This window comes from Betta splendens, chromosome 17 (assembly GCF_900634795.4).
Source record: "Betta splendens chromosome 17, fBetSpl5.4, whole genome shotgun sequence".
Classification (NCBI taxonomy): Eukaryota; Metazoa; Chordata; class Actinopteri; order Anabantiformes; family Osphronemidae; genus Betta; species Betta splendens.
Genome location: NC_040897.2, coordinates 14,323,104 through 14,336,223, shown reverse-complemented (window position 1 = coordinate 14,336,223; position 13,120 = coordinate 14,323,104). Strand labels below are relative to the sequence as shown.

Sequence of the window (13,120 nt, the reverse complement as noted above, 5' to 3'; positions counted from 1 at the left end):
CAGTAACTCAGCACGTCCTGTGCTTCTCCCTCTCTCTCCTCGCCGTTCGCACGCTCTCGGGTGCAGGCGCTTAAGCAGATGCTGGCTCCCCTGCAGGGGCCGGGCTGGCGTGGGGCCCGTGATGAGCCCAGCCGGTCCACGGCTCGGCTGCTGGGCTCACGGTGCTGGCAGACACAGCAGAGAGGCACTGAGAGAGGCCAGCAGTCGGGCCCACAGATGGATGGGCCGGGCCGGGCCGGGCCGGGCCGGGCCGGGCCGGGTGGGTCAGCACCAAACGCTGCCCGTCACACTCCCACTCAGCCGTGAGCTGGACCCTTCTGTCCTTGCGGTGGAGCTCGCAGGTCACGTTTGCCCGTGCAGGAAAACAGGAAAGATAAGTCACGGCTTCCTGCGATGACATCATCACGCTGACGTTTGAACCGAGTGACTGATGCAGGAGATGACGAGAACGTGACGGGGTTTGAATCCTCTATTTTTCCTCGGAAGGATTAAGATTTCACTGTCACATTACATAACATTAGCAGGACATTAGCTGTGTCGGACACAGTGGATTTAAAGTGTCGCAGTGAGGAGTTGCCTTAAAGTACTGTGGGAGATTTCAGCGTCATGCTTGGAACAGATCACTACTATAACATTAACAGCGTTGTTCGTCTCCTTCGCCTCTTTGTGATATTGTTACATATTTAAACGTGGCCTCAGCCCATTTTCACATTCATACCAATCTTCTGCTGTGGCTGCTGCTTGAACATTCAGTAACTTTTTGTCAGGCAGATAATTCTCCATGCTTTATTAAAAATAAGCCAAGAACACAGTCACCAGGGGAAATTGTGTTTTTGCGAAAGACAGAAACGCTCATAAACAAGCACAACAGGTTTTCTAGTTATGGAGGAAATAAAACCAAGCAAGAGCCACTCCTCACAACTTCATAAGCCGCCTTTATGTTCCACATTTGTCCTTTACAGCATTGTGAGATTTCAAACATCTCTCAGCGTTTAGAAGCTCTATGCTGAGACAATCATTTCAACTAAGATCTTGTGTTTTCTTTCTCCCCGCGAGTGAAAATGAGATTAACATCACTCGTCATCTGGGACTGACGACGGCGAAGCTATTGGTTTAATCAGTTGTGTTTGCTAGCAGTGAAATGAAAGAGAGAAGATAAAGAGAAGATATGTTTGTAATCACAATAAACTATGTTGTGGAAATGTAAAGCACGTTGATGCGTTCAAGTCGATCTAATATTAATTCATGAAGATGGGATTTTCTTTCAAGCTGCCATCATTCCGCTGATCCTTGGCTCCAGATGTCTGTGTCGCTAACGTCTCAGGACCCGACCGGCTCCATCTTCATGCTGAGTTTGCTGCGGGTCAGACAAGTATAATATAAAATAATCCCAGACCCTGACACACAGACCTCACTCTTGTCTTGTACTATTTGTGTTTTCTTGCCAGTTGTGGCCCACTGCCGCTCAGCGCCGAGGAGACATCGCATCCTTTATAAACACCCCATGCATATTTAAAAGCAGACATTTGGCCCATAAATAGCACCGGGGCTAAATAATAGATGAGGAATTTGTTTGAAATCCATGACTAAGGGTGTGCTTTCAGAACAGCAGCCGGTCTCCTGGCTGAGATCACAGCTGAATGTGAAGGCGAAGACGGTCTGGATCTTTTTTACAGCACATTTTTACAGTAAGACTCACAAAGTGTAAAGACACACGTGGATCTGAGTCTTTTCGCTGTAGCAGCGTCTCCGCGCTGACGAGGCACAAAGGCCGGCGGCAGGAGGCTTCACGCATCCCTTCAACTCAGCGACGTCTCCGACTTCCTTTAAATTTAACACAAGCTGCACTTTGGTCCCATTCCTGTCACGGAAACATCTGGAATCATGTGGAGGAATTTGAAACTATCGTTCAGATATGAGCTGACGTAAAACAAGCACTGAACGTCACTGTCTCATCTCCTCTCTTAACGAACTATTTAATACTTCATGATACTTTATATACGCATGTAGACGGTGTTTAAATGCTCACAGCAGTCATTTCCATCCATGTGAAAACATGTAGCTTTAATATTTGAAGAACAGCAGTGGCTGAGGATGGTTGTATCATCATATGACACAGGCTCCTTCATTCACTTTCCTAAAGGCACTCACCAGCTCAGAGTTCTTTTATACTTTAGGAACCAGCTCAGGGATTCACACCAGCAACCTCCTGGTCAGATCCTCTCCTGTCGGGCCTTTTAACTGCTGCCAGCTCCTGGTGCTTTGTGCTGCTTTATATTCCGGTGTTCCTCTTGGTTGTTTGAAATCCTGAGGAAGAATCGAGTTCACGGTGAAAGGAAAATGTGCTGTAATAGAAGGCGTGATTCTGCAGACGTGTTCCACGGCACCGGGGCCTCTTCAGGCCCAAGTCCATTTCTTAGACGCGGAATGAATCTTTCACAGCGAACGCGCGGCTAAGAATGGAAACGCAGCCTTGTTTACCCTCGCGTTCCTTTCATGCACGCTGCATCGTGAGGCGCCTGCTTACGCACGTACACGGGCCGAGGATGCAGACGTTCGGTCGGTCGGCGGCGCTGAATAATTGAGCGTTCGCAGTGAAGGAAAAGGCGCTGCAGTGATGGATGGTCTGCGGTGGAGGGGACGCGGAGGGATTTCCTGCTGCCGAGGGTTAACGTGTGAATCATGGCGTAGACGCCGGCAGGAGGCCTCCGCGCGTCATGGGGTTTGCGTGACATCCACGGCCTCTGTGTTGTGAGTTCAGCTCGCAGCGAACGAGGCCGACGAGCCGGAACACATTTGACTCGAGGGCCTTTTGACGGCACCCAGGACTACAATAGCATCAAATATTGAATTAATGCGCAGCAAGTGTGACTCTGCTAATGGAGCGCAGTCTGTGATGGTGAGAAGCAGAGATTATGCAACCAGTGGAAGCCAGCCAGACGACCCAGCCCCCCAGCCCATCACAGCCTATAAAAGCCCATCACAGCACATAAAAGCCCATCACAGCCCATCAAAACCCATCACATCCCACCACAGCCCATCACAGCCCATCAGAGCCCATCATGACCCCTCACATCTCATCACAGCCCCTCACAGGCCATCACAGCCCATCACAGCCCATAACAGCCGACCACATCCCACCACAGCCCATCACATCCCACCACAGCCCATCACAGCCTATAAAAGCCCATCACAGCACATAAAAGCCCATCACAGCCCATCAAAACCCATCACATCCCACCACAGCCCATCACAGCCCATCAGAGCCCATCATGACCCCTCACATCTCATCACAGCCCCTCACAGGCTATCACAGCCCATCACAGCACATCACAGCCCCTTACAGCCCCTCACAGCCCATCACAGGCCATCACAGCCCATCACAGCACATCACAGCCCCTTACACAGCCCCTCACAGCCCATCACAGGCCATCACAGCCCATCACAGCCCATAACAGCCGACCACAGCCCATCACAGCCCATCACAGACAACCACAGCCCATCACAGCCCATCACAGCCCATCACAGACGACCACAGCCCATCACAGCCCATCACAGCCCATCGCATCCTCTGGGTGCCGCCACATCATGCTTTTGGCATCTTCTTCTTCTTTCTTGTTGTTGGTCACCGGCGTCTCCGGCTGCACACGTGGCCATTTTCTCCCCTCCTATAATTACACAGAATCCTCACAGCGTGTGGTTATTATGCCTCTGTTGCTCTGGAACCGACCTGCTTCTAACCTGGACCGTACACAGAGACGAATGAACATGAGGTGCGTGTGCTGGGGCGTAATTCTAACGGAAACGCATGTGAGACTTGAACGCGCCCCCAAAGTAATCTGCAGGTTGATTTTTACACTAATTATTTCCCCACAGAGGGATTTCAGCTGAGAGGAAAACGTGAGCACGTCTCATTCATCCTGATGGAAACACGACCGTCGTTCTAAGCGAGAAGCAAACAGCTTATTTAAAAACGGATTTATAACCCAATAATAGCGTTACCGTGGCAACGTGAGAAGTTTATTTTAACGACTTTGTTTCCTCTGATCATAGCGGCGTTGGTGCCAAGTTGTTATTGCTGCTATTTATAAGTGGAGCGGAGCGGCCTAGTGCTGTGCTGCTGGTCACCTTTGTACTCGTTTCATCAAGTGTTTCAGGATTTAAATCAAAGTCCGCTGAAGGTGTTTCAGTCGGAGGCTCAGCGAAGTGGGGATTTGTGATGGTGACCTTTCAGCACATCCGACCCGTGCACGACAAACGTGCGCCGCTATCCAGAGGCGTGTGCACGTTCCACCTGCTCTCCACTCTGAAGACGTGATTAGCAGTGAGTTGTGGCATCGTCGGATCTGAAGTGGTCCTTCATCAGTGATGAAAGCCCCTGTTTTACACCTCAGACCCGTTCACTTCAGGTGCGACGGCAGAAAGGTGTGATTCACTGTTACTCACCCCCAGTCCAACAAACCCAGCAAATGGAACAGACCTGAATATGTTCTAGGTCTTAAATGCAAATACAAAGATTTGAATAATCTCACTTGCGGTTTGCTTGCAGCGTTTTGTGCTGGAAGCCTCTGAGACCTGAGCAGCAGCAGAATGCAGAGCAGCACACCTGCCTGTGGCGCTGCACGTTACTGCTGCCGTGTACCGGGCGCCGAGCTCGACAGCAGGCTGCCGGCGCTAACGCGGACGCTAACGCAGCTCCCCCATGTTGTTCCAGATGCTGTTTAATGCTTCGTCTTTGCTGCCTTTCTAAAGGGAAGGAGCCGGTGCATATATTTAGCTTCTGCAGCTCTTCTTCAGTGTAAGCGCGTCCCCTCAGCTGTTTTTATCAAGTCATTCTGTCAGGCAGGCAACCCCGCACTGCTGCATTATTCATCCTCTGCTACAGAGACGGGGGAATCGGAAGTCCCGACCACCGCTTTGATGACATGCAAAGACGAGGGGGGGGGGGGGCTCTGCGACGCTCGCATCTGCTGTCGCCGGTGCTTTCCCAGCAGCTGTGATCACAGAAATCAGACTGTTTGCATGTGGAGGGACGACTCACGTGTGTCCGTAGAAAATCAGACATGAAGCAGAAGCTCCTGCTCACACGTCGGCGGAGGATCAGGTTTTGAATGCTGCTATTTTACCCAGCGTTCCCTTCGGTGTTGCATTTATGCATCGCGTTCATTAAAGCCATTCATCATGTTCACAGCCCGGGTTTCCCTCGCTCAGGCAACGTGAACGCAGTTCTCTCCTGTGCTATAAATATCCTTCATGGTGAAACACCTTCCCAAGGCTTTGTCGGAGCCGTCTAACCATCGGTCTGGATCAAATGTCTGCGTACGTCATCTGGTAATCACATAAACAAAGTGAGGGATTTGATAGAGGAATGAAAAACGCGTGTCCCTCATCAGTCACATCGCTCAAAGTCTCAGGCTGCAGAGAGACGGCTCTGAGGAAAACAGCAGATCCTCCATCACCCTGGTGTCAGCGTCACGCAGGCACTCGCTCCAGAAACGGAGGCGTGTGTGGAAGGGTTAAAGTGGGCAAACAGAGCGGGTGTATGCAGATGTTGGCAGATGTTGGCCTGCCTGATTGACAGGGTGACTTCCCGTGTTGACTTAGCGTGATTGAGCCGGGGCCGCAGGTGCGCTCGGCCGGCGCCGCCCCCCGTTTGTCGGCGTCTCGGCTCGCGAGCCGGGCCCGTCGGACCTTCTGCTCGCTAATCCCGCTCTTAGCATGTGCAGGCACGTCCACGGCCCCCAACAACAGCCGTCTCACGTAGGCTAATCCATTGATCCCACCCGGGGTGTCAGTCAGGAAGGCGGTTAGCGCTCGTAGCTGCGGAGCCACGCTGTGTCAAGTGTGGCCCTCTGAGCCCGGGAATCAATTGTGTGGAAGTCATCTGGGATGCAAATGGGCAAATGAGAGAGAGGATGTTTCTTTAATTGAGACTATTGTCAGTGAAACCCCTGTGTGGCTGCGACAGGTTTTTATTAATCACATGTTTGTCGATTACACACGTCTGAGGCAGAAATACCAGCAGGACGCAGCATTTATCATCGTCTGGGCCTCCGGACGGGTCCCACTCCATATATGTATTGTGTCTCGGAATAAAACCCAAATATAAAGTGATATAAATGATTTATGAAAGAGACTCATTGGAGAGTAGGGCAATGAAAATGCCATCCGCCACAAAATCTAATAAGCATTGGTGGCGCAGCGCGCGCAGGGCGGTGGCATGTGCAGGAAGCCGTTCGCCGGCGATCATGTATTAACCAGACTTCCCCTCCTCAAATATTCATGGGCAGAGATTTACTCATTAATCTTTTATTATCTTCTATCTTTCTGTTTTGCATACATCAGGAGCTCGGCGCTGTTATTGGTCGCAGTCGCCTTGGTTTCGCAGTAATTATTCCTCCAACACGTCGCAGATGAAGCGGCTCTGTGGAGTTTAAAGCGTGACATGTTTGTTTTTACCCGAGGAGCGAAACCTCCCGATCGCAGCGTATTTACACGCGCTCCTACGGCTGCGGGTCTCTCACCGTTCGCTCTGAAAGCAGCTTGACTGATGGTTCAAACCTCTGATGTATTAAGTGCGTATGGTTTGTTCCCTGTCTGTGTTGCCTGAAGGCTCCTTAGCCGTGAGTGGTTTCATCATGACAGTGACGTCTATCGGGGGGAAGTTTCCCCCGTCTGGCAAGAGTAACGTCATTGTACCCGAAGGAGCGCATGATGAAAAAGTTTAATTGGAGCTCAGGTTTAGTTTTAATACTGAAGGTGAGCTTTAGGTGAGGATCCGCGTCGGAGCCGGCGCTTTGAAATCCAGGGGTTTCTGCGGCGCTGCGCTGAGCGATGTGCTCTAAATGAGACTTTTGGGGGAGACGCGGTACAAACTGTTGCTGGAGATGAAAGCGGCTGGCAGCCTGTGAGGTCAGCGGTTCAGCGGCTGCGTGCTTGGGTTCCCAGAACCGCCCCGGCGTGATTACGGATGCGCTGAGATGCCATCCCGCTGATTACTGTGGACGGGGGAGCCGGCGTTTAGGACCTCAGGGGCACGCTGGTGGGCAGGGGCTCCATCGACCCGCTCCCTTGGATTCCTGCTAATAACGCGCAGGGACTCACGACGCCCACACGTGGACGACGCGCTGACGGAGGGAGATGCTGGAAGACGCGGGAACAGAAAAAGGCGTCAGGTTCTAAATATACTGCAGCACAGACGCACGGCGGGAAGCGGCCGCGTGAACTCTGCAGCGCCGCTGCTCCGCGGAGGAAGCCATTTAAAACAGACACAATTTAAATGGTGCGGCCGATAACGACTTTTCTCACCGCCGCCGCCGCCGCGCCTCTCGCCAGCGCAGACCTTGTTATCCCGTCCACTCGCCGTCTCCCTGCTCTGACTTGATGATAACGATGCAATTAATCAGAAGCCCTGGTGACGTGACGGACGGTGGTCCAGCAGAGACAGCGCTGATGCTTCGCACCTCAACGTCAGCGCTGGCTTCACCCGAGGCCTTCGGCTGCTCTTCAGTCTTCTTCGAATCCCATCCCGGCCGTTCCTGTGAGCTCAGCGCGGTCAGCTGTTCTTATTGATCGCGCTGAAAGGAAAACATTGTTTTCAGCCTCCTCGCCGTCCTTCCAGTTCACTGATATGACTAATGTAGAAGTGAATCAATGCCGGCCGGGCTCACGCTGTTCACACCGGCCATCCGGCTTTCAAGAGGTGCACATGTCTGCCATCTGTTGTTATTTGGACTCCTGCTGGCTGCATACAATGATGCATTGATTCATACCTATTGACATGTGCTCGGACTGAAGTGAAGCTGCAGTGTATAAATGTTGTAGATACAAGCCTGAATTATTACGTCTGAATCCTTATTAGTCCGGAATAACTGAATCCTAATAGATATTTTATGTCTGCATCACTGATTAAACCATGAATTTGTGAGTGTGACTCTGTGATCAGTTCTGTTGTTTCTAACGTGCCTGTTTAAGTGTGGGGCCGCGTTGTGTCATGTGAAACACAGGATAAAGTAATAAAACATGTGCCTTTGACCTGACGCGAGTTCAATTCCCAGTGGCCCTTGAAACCAATATTGCAGCGAGTACCCCCCCCCTCGCGCCTCCTCCCACTTCAGTGCTTTAAAAACAAAAGGAGCCCTTTGTGTTTGCAGCAGCGCATCCAGACGTGGACCCGCATCCACCAGAACAGCTCCGGCGGCGGCGCCGGGCCGAGCAGATGGGCAGATGAAACAGCTGCGTGTCTAAATGAGCAGGGTGTGACAGCACGTCGCATGGTGTTAGTCACCCATAGATGAGGTTACAAACGCTGTGGAAGCGCGTGCGGTGCTGCGTCGGCCCAGTCACACGGGCTTTAAAGCCGCCGCCGGCGCTGGGATGAGCTGTGGCCACGTCTCTGAAGCCGTCATCACGTTTGTAGCACAGACCCATTATTTACAGGCTCTGCTCAGGTTGATGAGTCCTGGAAAGTGAGCGTGGCTTTAACTTGACGAGCTTCTTCTACGGTGGCTTCCTCCTCTGACTTGTGCTGCTTCTTCAGGCTCACGTCTAACGATGTGTTTTCTCCACCTATTGGATAACAGAAGCAAAACCCAATTTACCACACGTCTCCGTCATTTCTTCTCGGCTGAACAAAACGATCATTTGGGAAAGAACGTCGCTTTGTGGCGGCGCTCGGCAGATAATTAGCGCGGAGGAAGCTCCTGAGACGCGGTTACGGCTGGCGCCGAGGGCGGCGTCTGACGTGGCTCATCCCGACTCGGGCCGACACGTCTCCAGCAGACGTCCCGCGTGATAACGAGCTCTTGTGCCTAATTAGCAACTCAGAGCCCACCTGATGCGTGAAGGCAACTGTAGCTCCGACTGCCTCCGTTTCCTGTTGAAGGTCCTCCTCGGGCGTCCTGTGAACCGGGCCGGTCCGTCTGAGGTCCTGTTCCCCTGCATCCTCCACCCTCATGCAGCTTTGGACCCGCGGCCTGGAGGCCCTGGCAGCAGCGCGAGCCTCCTGCTGTGTCTGTGCTTCCTAATGGGCCTGGAGACGAGCATCGTGTCTGAAGGCCCTTTAGCTTGAAGAGGCGCCGTCCTCTGTTTAAGAGACGCAGGTCGGCTTCTTCCAGCGTCTGATGCAGATGAGGTGTCAGCAGGTTGATGATGCGCCGCTGCGTGGGTTCGACGGCGTCTAATGGTTTCTGATGAGAGTGAAATAATAATGAGACAAAACTTTTTCACTTGGTTTCTTAGGAGAGAAGACATTTTTAAAAATCGAATCTCCTCGGCTCCGTCTCCACGGAGCACGTTCTCCAGACGAGGGTGTTAGGGATGATTAAAGTGAAGTATTACTTCAATTTTATTTTATCTGAGAAAACCAGATCTCTGATATGCTCCACTCGCTCTGATTTGTAATGTGGCGCGTCTGATTTCTCTCAGGGTGGAGTACGTGTGTCTTATCCTTCAACCGCGCTGCTCTTTTCTCCGTCCGACGCTAGAACGCAGCATGAACAGGTTCATCCGCGTCACCCTGAACGCCACGAACACGAAGGTCAGTGACGCCAGCGGTGACAGCAGCACAGCCTCCGTTTCCCAGTCCGGACGCGGACTCTGGTTTTGAGGAACCTGACCTTTGTGCTCCTGCAAACGCTTTCCAGGGGAAATAAACTGACTTCCTGCTTAATGAGGAGGCTGACGGCGGTTTTCTCCAGAGGACACTGTTGGTGGATGAGTGGACATGACGCGTTCAGGTGTCAGGGTGAACGCGGGAGGAAGGGAAATGAGACTTTCTTCACATGCGACAGTTTGACGCAGTCCGTGTCTCAGACGTGAACACGGACTGCGGAACAGAAGATTACGGAAACACCATCCGAAGTTTATTTATAGATGAAAGAGAAAGTAAGACATCAAACGAGGCTTTTTCCACAATCAGCATCAACAACAACAACAATCAGCGGCTCTGCTTTTCCTCCAGCTTCGCCTGTCTCCTGTTTGTATCTATTTATGAAGCCCCGAGGGAAATGTTATATCAGCCCGGATCTGTCCCACTAACTGCAGCACCGCAGCGTTCACTGCTTCTGGACGAATCGGCGACGGAGCCTCTGGTGCCGAGCGCTCAACATCTGGAGGCCCCGCGTCCCGCTAACGTCAGTGACATGGCTTAGCGGTTAGCGGTTAGCAGGTAGCAGTTAGCCTACAGCTTTAGCATAAAGCATCAGCCTCAAGGCGTCCACAAACCTGACTACTGAAAGACAGATGTCAGGAAACATTCCTGAATAGCTGTGATTGTGTTCAGTCTCAATCTCAAACTGCAGCAGTCATCGCTTTCAGTGTGAGGTTTTTAATTTAAATTATTATTATTTTTATCAATTTTTACAAACATAAACTAATACAAGCTGTTAATAAAACCAGACCAAATAAAGCTGCAGCAGCAAAACTCCTGTGTATCAAACTGCACAAGAGCCCGTTTCATAATTAATGAAATCAGCTCTTTATCAGGAAAAGATGAAAGTAGTTTGTATTTTTACACAGTGTCGCTTTCAAACATCTGAACCAAACCTTTCACACGTTCTTAGCTGTTGAATCTTGCATTTTTTCCCAAGACTGAGTGAAAATGAAAGTCCACCACAGCCACGCGCTCCGAACCTCAGCCCTGTCGTCGCTGCTGACCTCCGACGCAGACGCGGCCGCTCTGATGCTGCTTCTATCACGTTTCCCACGATTTGTTGACAGACAACAACACATTCAGTGTACGTCCAAGTCTGAGGGCGTTTCAATATTTACCAGCTAGAAATAAGGAGAATTCAGACATCTTGTGATCTGAATAACAAAAGACTTCACCCTGCTTTTAATAAAGCTCAGATTCCCAAATCAATCTGAATTAAAGTATTTGATTACCAGTTTCCTAGCAACCCAAGACCACGGCCATCTGTTGCTTCTGCAGACAGACGAGTCGGCCTGCGCGTGAGCCAGCAGGGAGGAATTCCTCCACGCGCTCCATCTCTGCAGCTCGCGCAGCGCTCGTTTCACACCGACGGGACAAAACACACCCAAACGGGCAGAATCTGCGCTTTCTACAACACACCTCACAATGACTGTTTCCCAGAGTGCATTCTGTTCAATAATTCAACACTGGACCGGAGGAGGAGATGCAATATTCATCCAAACAAATGTCCCACTCTCTTCCACTGGAGCCCTGGAGGACGGGAGGATGCTCCTCGAGGCCCGTGACACGGCGACCTCAGGGCACCGGTCCTGCTGGTGACGCGGTCATAGAAGCAGCCTCATTGTTCAGGGGAGCGGAGGGATGTAATAGGTTTCAGGGCTGCTGGTGGAGAGCACATTTATGAAAGGAAAAGACGGAGGAGACAGAAAACGCAAGGACCCCGCGCAAACAGAAGGCGTGTGATGGAGGGAGAGCAGCGTTCTGGTTTCTAAGTCTGAAAAGAAGCTGAAATGAAAATGTAATTCCTTAAGGCTTTAAACCCAGTGTGACACACAGCACTGCTGTAAAGTGGGGCCGACAGAAATCCCTCCCATCCCTGAAAACCTCTGCTTCAACTCATCTGTTCCATTTGGGCTTGTCATTCAAACCCGCGAGGTTGAACGAGACGAGAGCAGCCGCGTCGCAATCTGAAGCTTTAACAGTCAGATCAGGATCCGCTGTCGGCGCCTGTAATGCTGCAGCGAGTGGGAGGGAGCCTGAGACCTGGAATCGGCAGCAGGAGAGGTCCTCAGGCCGCTCCAGCCTATTACGGCCTCTATTTCCACTGGCAACGCAGCTTTTGCATCCATTTAAGTCAGACTCATCATTTGAGGAAGAGGAAAGTCAACGTGGCTCATTTCCTCTGAGTTCTGTTTGTCTGAAGCAGCTCAGGTGTGGAACGTTCTGGAGCTGCGAGTCGTCTCAGGACGTCTGTCCATCAGTCCATTTGACAGCGGGACGTCCGTCCTTTCTCCCACTTCTTCTCTCCTCCTGCCTCTGCGGCGTTCAATAAGCTCTGCCTATAATTAGAAGCTGTCGTAGCACGTTTCTGGCTGCTTCTGTGCAGATGAGCGGAGCTGAGGGGTTTTTTATAGTTTTATCTCAAAACAATCATGTTTTGGCTTCATAAGGAACACTGAGGCTCTCCATGAATTCAAAAGGAAGCACTTAAACATCCCACAGAAGGTCTGTTTGCACTGGCTGTTGTGTGTTTGCTTGTAGGATCCTCCCTCTGCCACCACTTGCATCATTATACTATTAAACCCCGGTGCTGGTGTTAAGGGGGCGCGCCGGCCCCTTTGGAATCCTTCAATGGCCATTATGAGTATTCTGTGGGGAAATAAAAGGCCCCATCTGTGGAGGTGGTGATGAGGGGGTGACGGGAGGACGGGAGGATGGAGGGGACGTCCCGGGGGAGACCGGGGGATTAACCGCTGACACATGGAGCCTGCTAATAAGGCAGCTTATAGGAGCGTGGAAGCGTCCAGACGCGCCTGACACACACTCGCACGGACACCGGTGTGGTTTCACCTCACACACACACACGCCCACTTCTAAAGCCTGGTCTTGATGTGCAGCAAACACACACTCACGTGGCCGCGTCCTTATTAAATTTGTAGTAGGGCCACATCTGGTCACATACACCCGGAGAACAAAGGGGACGTCTGGGGGGCGGGGGCCGCGCAGAGACCCGGTGTCAGATATGGAGATTTGATTCTGAGTATTAATGTGCCGGCGCACGCGCCGAGCATCTGTCACGTGTAATTGGAGGGCGTCAGGTGCGGACGCGGGGCCAGATCCAGTCCGCCCACAACATGAGTCGCCTGCTCCGCGACTGGGGAATCTGTGTGTCAACATCTTTATTTATTAGGAGGCCGACCCGGAGGTTTGGGGGCGACTCGTTTGCGCCACAATGCTGTCGATCTAATCACAATTCATTGATGGTTCAGTTTAATGGAGCGTCTCTGTTTGGGCACTAAAGCGAGACGTGTTTGTTTTGCTGCCTAAATGATGCCGTGGCCGAGTGCGTGACGACGAGACCCCTCCTCTGGGTTTACCTGTCACCGGCGCCGGAGCAGCTGGATCCGCCGGCTCTGGGGGGAGGAGGGTTGTGACACCTCCACGTCCTGGTTCTGCCCCGCGTTTCTC

General features: G+C 51.8%; 1 long non-coding RNA gene across 1 annotated transcript; it reads right to left on the bottom strand.

Moving 5' to 3' along the window:
- Positions 1 to 918: 918 nt before the first annotated feature.
- Positions 919 to 3,119, bottom strand: LOC129603290 (uncharacterized). Its single transcript, XR_008693050.1, has 2 exons — positions 2,152 to 3,119; positions 919 to 1,357 (listed from the first exon to the last, which is right to left on the bottom strand). It is a non-coding gene; the product is annotated as an uncharacterized LOC129603290 (long non-coding RNA).
- Between the last annotated feature and the right edge of the window lie 10,001 nt (positions 3,120 to 13,120).